The sequence below is a fragment of the Dama dama genome, chromosome 22 (genome assembly GCF_033118175.1).
Source record: "Dama dama isolate Ldn47 chromosome 22, ASM3311817v1, whole genome shotgun sequence".
Classification (NCBI taxonomy): Eukaryota; Metazoa; Chordata; class Mammalia; order Artiodactyla; family Cervidae; genus Dama; species Dama dama.
This window is the reverse complement of record NC_083702.1, coordinates 36,820,210-36,832,618: the sequence shown is the minus strand read 5'-3', so window position 1 is coordinate 36,832,618 and position 12,409 is coordinate 36,820,210. Positions and strand designations below refer to the sequence as shown.

The window sequence follows — 12,409 nt, the reverse complement described above, 5'->3', positions numbered from 1 at the left end:
GTAATGTAACATGAGAGGGGCAGATAAAATGGTAGGAAAAAAATCAGGTGGGGCAAGTAACTTAGAGTTAAGGGTAGTTATGGGGGCACTTTTTAAAAAAGAAGATGATGGGTAGGATGAAAGTTTACACAATGTGTAGAAGTTTAACAGACCACAGAAAGGAGTAGAAGAAACAAAGGAGACAGAATTTCAGAGAAAACAAGAGCATGGGGAGTCAGAGAATGGCAGTAGTTCTGACTGGATGGAATGAAAGGACAGTGAGGGAGGTGGCTAGACTCTAAAAGCCTTTGATGAGTGGTAGTCAAAAGACGGGACTAGATTTGGCAAAAAACAGGTTTTCTGAGCCAATGAGTGGCATGGTCAGAGTTTCATTTTATATAAATTAACATGGACGTGCCGAGGCAGGAGGAGATCACCTCTACCCTAATTTAGTCAAGTAAAAGGGAAGAAGACGTAAATATCAGTTATATTATGTATGGAGAAAATATTACTATAACCTAAGAGAAGAGATGGAGGAGAACTCAAACATAGCAGCAAAGTTTGAAGCTAAATGTCTGGGAAAAATAATGGTGCCATTAATACTGATAGAAATCAGTTCAAAGAGCTGCGGGTGGGAGAGAAGTGATATAATAAATTCTATTGGAATATGTTGAATCTGATGGACCGGCACATTACAAACTGTGGGCTACAGAACCAACAGAAGTGTTGAGAGCGGGCCAGTGAGAAAACCCCAGAGAGGTAATATGTTTAGGGTGTAGCAAGGTGGGCTAGTGAAAACAGATGAAGAAGCATTGTTTAGAGAAGAATACTCAGGTTAGTACAGATCGCTGAATCCAAAGATGAAAGAGCTTCACAGGAATTGTGAAGACAACAGACAGATGGGAGAGGTTAAAGAAGTGAGTGAGGAGGTAAAAACAATGAATGTCACCACTTGTTCAACAAACTCAAAAAGAAGAAAGAAAAGATGGGATATAGACAAGAGCACTGAAGAATTATTTGTTCTTCTGGAAGGGGGACCTTCTGAAGGTCCTTGTGCAGATCAGAGGTGATATGGAGTTAAGTTATACGTGGAATCAAAAAAGAAATGACACAAATGAACTTACAGAAAAAACAGAAACAAACTCAGACTTGGAGAATGAACTTATGGCTGCCGGGGGAAGGATGGGGGAAAGGGATAGTTAGGGAGTTTGGGATGATCATGTGTACATGGCTATGTTTAAAATAGATAACCAACAAAGACAGACTGTAGAGAACATGGAATTCTGCTCAATGTTATGTGCCAGCCTGGTTGGGAGGGGAGCTCGGAGGAGAATGGATACATGTATACATATGGCTGAGTCCCTCTGGATGTCCACCTGAAACTATCACGATATTGTTAATCGGCTATATTCTAATAAAATATAAAAAGCTTTAAAAAAAAAAAAAAAAAGGTGATGGTGAGAAAACAACTGAATACTCAAGAAAGAAAACAAGTGACCCTGGAGACAAAAAAAAAAAAGAGAGAGAGAGGCAAATGAAAAGACAGAAATATGTTAAGGCAGAAAAAGAAAATGAAGCTTGAGAGTAAAGACGACCAGCTGTCAGATGTGCTTTTTCAGCCTCCAAAAAATTTTTTAAAATATGACTTAAATTGTAGAGATTTCACCTAGAAAACCAGACTCTTGATTTTTCTACAGAAAAGAGAAAGATGGGCAACACAGGGCCAGGCTTCCATAGGACAACTAACGCGGCTGTCACCTGCCCATCTCCTCTTTCATTTCAGTAATTCAGAAGCCTCTCTGGGCAGTTGAGTCTGTGATCCCTGACCTACATCCTTTCAATTAAAAAAAAGGAGATGATGTCATCCTTAGAGAGTGAGGACACTAGACTGAGACTGGAAAACTGTGAAAAGCCATTGTAATAGTCATCGAAGGAAATGGGTTAGGAAGTCAAACAGGAGATGAATAACCAAAGAGTTGTGGTCTATTGGTCCGCTAAAGAGAGCAGGGATTCATCATGTTGCCTGGCAGGGCCCTACAGCCTGAAAGCAGAGACCTCAGGACAGTGGTGGCAGAAGACAGGAGGACAAAGGATCCTGGGGTGATGGGGGACCTCAGTGAGAAGACCTGCTCTTGATGGAGAGTCCAAAGGGGTTCGTGGGAGAGTGAAGAGGAGATATTGTGGGAACACAGAGTGGATTAGGAGGAGGGAGGGGGGATGGAGGAGACCTGGAAGGCAAGATAAAAAGAGTCTTCCTGGAATTTTTCTGGCAGGAACTTGAAAGTATCATCTGTATAAAAATATTAGAGGACAGATCACACATCAAAGGTTAAATGGAAGAACTGGGAGACTTTGGGAGGAAAGTAAAAGCTAGTATGATTAGTATAAAAGGGAAAAGTTAGTTCTGCAAAAATTTACCTTTAGTACATCTTCTCCCTGCTGTTCAATTCCTAGAAAAAGTAAAAATATAACCAAGCTTGGTAACCAATGATAAATTAAGTTCAAAGAATTATATTTTTGTGAAATGAGCCATGTGAATGTCAAAGGCTTTTCAACTACACACTTGACTTCCTTTCAAATATTATTTTGGAGATAAAAATACACTCATTCTTTGTTCTTATATGCAGAGGACTGTATACATTATCTCAAGTTTTCAAGAAGAAAGGAGATCAAAAGTTTGAAGTTCAGTAAGTTCTCGGTGTCCCCCACAGCACAAACACGTATAGAGGGAAGGGACCCAGTGCTCACACCTGCTGGTCCGGTGCCTCAGCCTGTGGAGTCTACATATGCCCTAAGTACCTTTATGTTGAACAGAAACACACACAAAACAAAATGACATATTAAATGCAGAGACTAATCCTACAAAGTTATACCCCAACTGGCAGCCTAGCAGCTCTGCTGGGAACAGCAAGCATGGCAGAACCACCAAGGAGCAGGGATGGGCGATTAAGGCTTTACCTTCAGTGTCTGGGTTATTTGCTCTTATGGTGAGAATGTATTCCTTACTTAAAACAATTTTAATTAAAATTCAATAAAATGAAACTAAATCAACCTTTCTAATCATCAAAGAAATATACATTTAGATGAGATCTTTTATTTCAACTATCACTAAAGAGACTGGTGAGGCAGAATACCTGTAAGATGTGGGACCAGAGGAAATGCAATGGTGTGGCCGCTGCTGTTTTTCTCTGAAGAGATGATGCATGTCCAAAGCACAACATTTAAAAGATACGAAAGAACCTGTTCTAAAAATTAAGTCTCAGGACTTCCCTGGTGACCAACGGTTAAGAATCTACCTTCCAATGTAGAAGACGTGAGTTCAGTTCCTGGTTGGTGAACTAAGATCCCACATGCTGTGGAACAACTAAGCCTGTGTGCTGCAACTAAGACCCAATGCAGCCAAAAATAAACAAATAAAACTTTTTTTAAAAAATTAAGTTTTCATCTGTCTCCTATACCCTAGACACCAGTTCCTCCTCTTAAAATCTACTATTACCAAGTTTCTTAGGTGTCCTTCAAAGAGTCTACTAAATCATGGGCAGGAGTGTAAATCAATACACCTTACTGAAAGAAAGCTTAGCAGTATCTATCAACACTTTAAATACACATACCTTACTAGCTTTACTCTACCCATAAGATTCTACAAAAAAATGATCTATGAACTTAAATGCCCATGGCAACATTTCAGAGGTAATGAATAATTAGAAACCACATAAATATAAAAAATACAGCATATATGTCCAATAGCTGGAGAAGAATCCCAAGTACAGAGGAGCCTGGTGGGCTACAGTCCATGGGGTCGCAAAGAGTCGGACATGACTGAGCAACTCACACACACACACACACACACACACGTCCAACAGAACACTGTGTGTGCGTGTGTGCACTCAATTGTGTCTGACTCTGCGACCCCACAGACTGTAGCCCACAAGGCTCCTCTGTCCTTGGGATTCCCCAGGGAAGAATACTGGAGTGGGTTGCCACTTCCTTCTCCAATAGGACACTGTAGAGTCATTATCAGACCTGAGAGCTCTATATACAGTTGACCCTTGAGCAACATGGAGGTGGGAAGGTTAGAGGCACCAATTCCCTGCACATTTAAAAATCTGCATATAACTCACATTCAGCCCTTGGGATCTGTGGTTCTGCATCCAAGGATTCAGTCAACAGGGGATCATGTAAACAGTGTGGTACATATTTAGTGAAAAAAGTTCCTATGGTTCCTGTGTAAGTGGACCTATGCAGTTCAAACCCATGTTGTTCAACAGTCAACTATATACAAACATGGAAAGATGTTTCATGACACATTGGAGAAGGAAAAAAAGGGAGCTTCCAAGAAAACCAACAGTACAACAGTGTTTCTGTAAATTAATAAAAAATTCTAGATTTGCATTATCTGTATGAATGTTGCATATGTCTAGGAGGATATTCAAATAATCTTTAATTGTGTTAATTACAGAGGATTTGGAAGGGGAAAAGAATGGAAAAAGAATAGGGAATGGTTTTAATTTTTTAATACTATGATATTATTTGCATTACAATGAGCACATAATACTTTTGTAACTTAAGAGTTTTAAGAATTAAGGTAAAAAAATAAAGCTGACAGAAATCAGTATTACATGGATGAAAATAATCATCTGTAAAAACAGTTTTGCATGCATGTTATTAAAAAGACTAAGATATGACAGGTAAGGATTTAACTGCCAAGAGCTGCCCCTGAGGCCCAGGCATGAACTAACACATGATTATATTGAAGGATGAATAAGAATCATGCATTCTAAGGGCTGCCAGACACAGAGTCCCAGAGCTGCAGAGCAAAGTCAGAAGGGCCCAGTCATCCCAAAATGCAAGTTCTTTTCTCTTCTTATAGACCCAAGCTCAGTAAAGAAAGGTAATGGACATGGAAAGAAGGAGAGCTAAGTAAATAAAGCTATTACAAAAATCCAGGAATTTCAGATTATCTACAAGAATAATCCTAAAATCCAGGAATAATCCTAAGGTCCACTTTTTAAATTTCAGCCAGAAGCCAAAACTTATTTTCTGAAAAGGTGGGCATCAACTGTAGAATTTAAACTTTAATCCAAGAACACACAGTACACTGGTCATGAGAAAGGAACATGATGAAAAAGCTGACAAAAAAGGACAGACGATTAGAAGGCATGAGTGTCCTTCTATCTCCAGCACTGATCATGAGAAAGGATGCACTCCCTGATTCCATGGAAGTGTCACAGCCTTTCCAGCAGATAATCCTCTGGAAGGAGAAAACGCTGAGGCAATGTTCATTCAGAAGTGCTACAGCTAAAGATGACAGCAGCTGTGGCCAAACCTCCTTCCAACACTGGCCTTATTTCTCAAACTCACGATGCTAGTTTTCTACTGCTGCCACAACAAATGCCCACAAATTCAGCAGCCTGAAACAACACCTATCTGTCATCTCACAGCTTCTGTGGGTCAGAAGGTGTGGCTCGGCTGGGTGTCTACCCCAGGGTTCACAGGCAGAAATCCTGATGGCGGCAGGGCTGTGCTCCTCTCTGGAATCTCTGAGGATGAGCTCATTCAGACTGTGGGCAGACTTCACTCTGTGGTTGCAGGAGTGAGATCCCCATTTCCTTCCTGGCCATGGGCCAGGGATTGTTCTCCACTTCTGGAGACCACTCGGCTTGGTGCCTCACACAGAGTCAGCAATGGCGGGTCAGGTCCCTCTCAGCTGCCCTCCTGCCTCGCCTCTCCTCCTGCCTCCTCCTCCTGCCCCATCTCTCTGAGTCTTCCGTTCGTAAAGGCTGAAGTAATTACTTAAAGTTTGCCCACCTGGAAAGTAAACTGCTGCAGCTACTATGTAGAATAGTATGAAGATTCCATAAAGAACTAAAAATAGAGCTACCATATGATCCAGCAACCCCACTCCTGAGTATATATTCAGAAAAGACAAAAACTCTACACCCCATGTTCACAGCTGCACTAGTTACAAGACATGGAAGCAACATAAATGTCCACTGACACGATGGATAAAGAAGACATGGGACATATACAAATGGAATACTACTGAGCCATAAAAAAGAATGAAATGATGTTATTTGCAACAACATGTATGGACCTAGAGATTATCACACTAGGTGAACTAAGTCAGAGAAAGACAAACTATCATTTGATAGGCACTTATAAGTGGAATCTTTAAAAAATGGAACAAAAGAACTTCTTTACAAAAAGGAATAGAGAGCAGAGGTAACTACATTCAATATCTTATGATAACCTATTATGGAAAAGAATCTGAAGAATATATATTAACATATGTATAACTGCATCTCTTTGCTATACATCTGAAACTAACACAACATTGTAAAATAAATATACTTCAACAAAAAATTATTTAGTGCTGAATTCTGCCCCCTGGACAATTGAGGCTACTCTCCCTACCTTACAGAATGCTATTCCTTCACAGTTGTACTTGGATTAGTGCTGACTGAACAATCAAATGACAGGAAACCTGGGAGGACATCTTTAGGATTATGCCTACCATACTCATTTATATTCTGAGGTTAAAAAAAAAAGATGACGACACAAGTAATCCAATCTACCTGGATTTATCAGTGTATAATAATGACCTGGCACTGCTCTTGAGTTAATTTCAATTAAACCTGAAAATAACTCTGCTAAATAATTATCATAACCACCTTCATAATCAACAAAACTATGCCTCAGTGAGAACTGCATGCAAGTGAGACAAATCGGAATTAAGCCCAATGCTGGCATCTAAAGAGCCCATTTCCTCTAACATTTCTGAAAACATGGCACAATTATGACTTCAAACAAAAGAATGGCTAAGTTAATAGTAATGAGAATAAGGAATAGTGATGTTTAAATTGGAGAGGGAGGAAATCCAATAGGAGTTAGCAACTAATCGGTTCTGTGAATTAAAAGTAAAGGAAAAAATAAAATCAAAGTCAACTACTATCTGAAGGACAAACTGAGGTTAACGAATCATGTAAGTCCAAAGAAACGAGTGATTTCTACCCAGAGGATGTGGAAGACAATTTACATTACCAAAAGTCCTAATAATTTTGAAAATTACAAAACAGTCATACAATGGAACACTAGCCCTAACATACTAAGGAGGCTACAAAACCCCATGCACAAGACTGTGCACATCCGTGTATGCACACGCATGTGAACACACTGACACACCTTCCATTTATCTTATTCAATAAATATGTACGGAGCATCGCTTGTGTGCTAAACATGGGTCTAGTTGCTATGGATATAGCAATAAACGAAACAAAGTCCCTGCCTAGAAACAGCAAACATACAAATAAACAAGTGAAAATATAAGAGATAGTGATAATACCATGGAGAGAAGAAAGCAGCGTAAGGAAACAGGGAACTCACTGAGAAGGGTTGTTATTCTGTGTGAGCTGGTCAGGGAAGGTGACTCTGATATGGTGACATCAGAACACAGCTCCGATGGAAATGAGTGAGCCATGTGGTTCTCTGGGGGTAAGCTTGCAGTAAGCCGAGAAAACAGCAAGTCCAAGTGTCCTGGGGCAGGAGAACTAGAGGAACAGAGGAAGCAATTGTGGCTGCAACCAAGTAAACCAGGACGGAAGGAGAAGGGGGAGAGGTCAGAGAAGGCCAGGACTTCTGCCCTATTTTAAAGACTTTGGAAATGAGAAGGCATCAGAGGATGCTGCATACAAGCAAAAAGATACAGTTTATCCATAAATGAAGAACTGAAGGGACTCCCCTGGTGGTTCAGTGGCAAGACTCCATGCTCCCAGTGCTGGGGGCCCAGGTTCAATCCCTGACCAGGGAACTAGATCCCACATGTAGCAACTAAGAGGTTGCATGCCGAAACTAAAGATCCAGCATGCCACAACTAAGACTTGGAACAGCCAAATAAATAAAATATATAAATAGCATTTAAAAAGAGCTGAAATTCAAAAATACTAAGTGTGAAAGTGAAAATGTTAGTCACTCAGTCATATCCTACTCTTTGTGACACCATGGACTATATAATATAGCTCACCCGGCTCCTCTGTCCATAGGATTCCTAGGCAAGAATACTGGAGAGGGTAGCCATTCCCTGTCCAGGGGATCTCGCCAACCCAGGGATCAAACTCAGGTCTTTTGCATTAAAGGCAGATTTTTTCTTCACCATCTGAGCCACCAGGGAAGCCTCAGTCTAGAAACAATTTCCTCTTCATAACGGGATGATAACTTAGGAACTTTTCTTTTCCCGTTTTACTTATTATTCAAAAGAAAAGGTTTGGTGTGTAGAATGTCAAGTTAGTTTTCAAGTGGACAGAAGTGAATGACCAGTGGTGCTCCGGGGACAGTGGTTAGTCTCCCGGGTTCTGGATCAGAAGAGCTGAATTTGGTTTGCTCACTTCGAATCCATTCAATTTACCCAATGTGCATTAACCTCAGTCCACTTAGCTTAAAATGTAAGTAATAATAACCACCTCTTCTGGCTGTTCTGATGGAAGGAAAGCACTCACACAGTACTGAGCATATAGTAAGAGTCCCTGGGGCCCTGTATCTGTTAGTATCACCGCCCAGCACATATTCAGCCAGGTCTGCTTTATGTATGAAACAGCTAAAATGTGCCTGTCATCTGTAGTGTGCGTGGGATGCAGACGATGTGTCAACCTAACCTGGGCTTCCTCCCTGCGTCTCCCTATGAACACCAGTGCAATCCAAGAGATAACACAAGTTCAACTCAACTTAATTTCCAAAACCCAAACTGAGAGAATCCATGAGGCTCTGTGGCTAAGGATGCCAAATCTAAACCACAGAAACAAATGAACTTACTTCACATTTAATTCATTCCTGAGGTTTGGTAAACTCAGCTCTCAGGCAAATCTGTAATCCTTTATTCCTTTAGTCTTTATTTTTCTGTCAAGATCTGAGACACCCAACAATTCATATTTACATTTAAAATTTATATTTAAAATGCAGGATTATTGACTGCAGCTTGAGAAGAAAAGAAAAAGCTTTAATTTTCAAAGAATAAAAATGCAATAGTATATTTTACAAGAGGACAAATATCTGGGTGCAAATTTTGAAAACAGACGTGTCAAGTTTCCCATGTGTAATTTTTAGCTGTCAACACAAATTCTCTCCACAGATGAAGAACATTATTACAAAGACTTTATCATTAGGAAAAGTCTCAGCTACTTGCATTCAACATTCTAGTTTAAATGACAATTACAGTGTTTTGTTTTCTGAGCGGGAGGAATAAACAACTTTACCATCTCGTAGTCTGTGTGTCCTCTCTAAATGTCAACTTGGCCCAATTACATTTATTTTTCATGTAGGGAAATAGCAGGGTTTATTCCACATGGGTGCTGGGTATGTGCACAGAAATTTCACCATTTAATTTTCGTGTCTGGAAGGAAAGGAGCTTATAATTACACCATGAGGTATAACTATAATTAGGTTCTCAAATACCATAGGTATCCCTATGATCCAATTGTGAAATAACAGAGAGTTCTGGTACTGTGTGACTGGTTTGGCTTTTTTTCCCCCTTGAGCCATCACATTCCTCTAACCTCAGGAAGAATGAGAAAATCTTATGGTTGAAAAGGTTTTTTTTCTTTAAAGATAAAAAAAAATAGGCTAATATAAAGCCATTATTATTACTCAGCACTGATGAGGCTTTCATATATCCTTGTTGGTGCTTAAAAAATCATTATAGTGGCTATGAGTTATATTCTGCAAAACAGGTTAATGGTAAGTTTAGGTAAGTACATTTAACCTTGTTACCTCTGGTGATGCTAATAAGACTTGGCAATAATGTAACTTCCTAGTTGAGGTAGTACAGTGCCCTCTACACATGGTCCTTCATGATTATTTTGAGAAGAGACACACATACAATTTAAAGGTTGTACTCAAGCCTAAGCACCATGTTTGTGTTTGTGTATAGGTGGTTTTTGTGTGTGGAGGTGAGAGGCAGGAGGAGCAGTATATACTGAAACAATTTTCCCCAAATGCCCGTAAGAAATGAGTAAGACAGCAGGTTGATGAAAATGTAACTGCAGTTTCAGACTGTGAATTTTAAATCATTGTAACTAGGCTCAATTCAGTCGCTGTGTCCGACTCTTTGTGACCCCATGGACTGCAGCACGCCAGGCCTCCCTGTCCACCACCAACTCCCCGAGCCTACTCAAACTCACATCCATTGAGTCGGTGATGCCATCCAACCATCTCATCCTCTGTTGCCCCCTTCTCCTCCCGCCTTCAATCTTTCCCAGCATCAGGGTCTTTTCAAATGCGTCAGTTCTTCGCATCAGGTGGACAAAGTACTGGAGTTTCAGCTTCAGCACCAGTCCTTCCAGTGAATATTTAGGACTGATTTCCTTTAGGATGGATTGGTTGGCTCAAACACATCTTTATTAGTCAAAATAGGGACCATTACAATCAATACATTTTTGCCAACAAGAAATAAAATTTGTTTATTCCCGTAGTGTAAAAATCCATGCTTTAGGATTCAATGAACTCTTGGAAAGCATTTTCTGTCTCGCGCTGGTTGTAGAAGCATTTTCCCTGCAAAAAGTTGTCAAGATGCTTGAAGAAGTGGTAGTCAGTTGTCGAGAGGTCAGGTGAATGTGGCAGATGAGGCAAAACTTCGTAGCTCAATTCATTCAACCTCTCAAGTGTTGACTGTGCGACATGTGGTCAGGCCTTGTGGAGAAGAACTGGGCCTTTTCTGTTGATCAATGCCAGCTGCTGGGGTTGCAGTTTTCAGTGCATCTCATCGATTTGCTGAGCATACTTCTCAGATGTAATGGTTTCACTGGGATTCAGAAAGCTACAGTGGATCAGACAGGCAGCAGACCACCAAACAATGATGTAACATATTTTTAGTGCAAGTTTGGGTTTGGGAAGTGCTTTGGAGCTTCCTCTTGGTCCAACGACTTGAGCTGGTTGTTGCTGATTGTCACTGTTGTATAAAATCCACTTTTCATCTCGGGTCACAGCACAATCGAGAAATGGTTTGTTGCTGCATAGCATAAAAGACGACACTTCGAAATGACCAATTTTTTTTTAATTTTCAGTCAGCTCATGAGGCACCTACTTATGTTGATTTTTCACCTTTCTAACCAGCTTCAAATGCCAAATGACCATAGAATGGTCACCACTGAGCTCTTAGGCAACTCCTCGTGCAGTTTTAAGATCAGCTTCAGTGATGGCTCTCCATTGGTCACTGTCAACCTCCGATGGTCAGCCACCAGGCTCCTCATCTTTAAGGCTCTTGTCTCCTTTGCAAAACTCCTTGACACACTACTGCACTGTACATTCATTAGTAGTTTCTGGGCCAAATATGTTTTTGATGTTGCGAATTATCTCTGCTGCTTTACGACCCATTTGAACTCAAGTAAAAAAATCACTCAAATTTGTTTTTTTGTCTAACATCCGAATTTCTACAGTCTAAAATAAATTCAAAATTTATTACCAAAAAAAACAAAGCGAGAAATGTGCATTAAAATGATGTATAACATAACTACATTTATTTAAGAATGTATTGCAATACCAAATACCAAAGTTCAACAATGCAAAACTACAATTAGTTTTGCACCAACCTAACATTTATTGACCCACATAGGACAGTGTGTGTGATATGCAATATAAAATGTCGTATATAATTCCACATATTCCTACTTTTCTGTACTGCTTCCATTCTAGAAAGAAAAAGATAAAAATAAGCACTCTCAATTCTTGGGTGGATGATCTTATTACTGGAAGTAGCCCTTTTCATTTAAAATCAATTACAGGCTCTAAACACCAAAATAACCTTGGAAAGACTGGGAAATTCTTTAGGGAAAGGGCAAAGGTATGAGAAACAGCATATGTGAACATGTTAATAAAGCATTTGTAAAATATAAAATGCCTAATAATTTTATCCCCAAATATTTTGAGAGCCAGCTTCCACTCAAACATACTCATTACTACTGTATGAAGTGTATACAACTACTCAAAGTCACATGGAGAATGGTGGGGCTTTGTTGAAGCAGCATGGTGACTCCAAGAAATATGGAAATAGAGCTTCAAATAAGTTGAGATCCTTTAAAGAACTGAGTGATTCTTAGCATCCAGAATTATCAGAAAACAAACTAATTTAGAGAAACTATTTAGAAATCTATAACTTCTCTGAATACTTGAAAACATAAGAAAGCAGTTCACATTCTAGTAGTTTCAGGTTTGTCCCCAATAAGTCTATATCACTCATTTCGCATATAAAACTATTATCGGGGTATTTAGCACTTAGACAAAATATATCTACAGTGTCAGAAATTTTTTATGAACTGACCAATCTGTAAAAATTACATGAGTACAGAAACTGATATGGAAAAGACAGAGTTCTTGTAGGTGGTAAATGTAGCCATGCAAACATCATGCTGTGAAAGTGCTGCACATAATATGCCAGCAAATTTGG

The 12,409-nt window shown here is 39.7% G+C and overlaps 1 protein-coding gene across 12 annotated transcripts in view; it reads right to left on the bottom strand.

Moving 5' to 3' along the window:
- Positions 1–12,409, bottom strand: part of PPFIBP1 (PPFIA binding protein 1) — a 196,904-nt gene that overhangs the window by 151,257 nt on the left and 33,238 nt on the right. For 2 of the 12 annotated variants that reach the window (XM_061125182.1, XM_061125179.1), the window contains one exon: positions 2,398–2,429. The exons of 9 other annotated variants lie outside the window; for them this stretch is intronic. The gene's annotated coding sequence lies outside the window, so the exon portion shown is untranslated. Of the gene's footprint in view, positions 1–2,397; positions 2,911–12,409 lie in introns of those variants that run through there. One more of the 12 variants, XM_061125184.1, reaches the window with a different exon arrangement.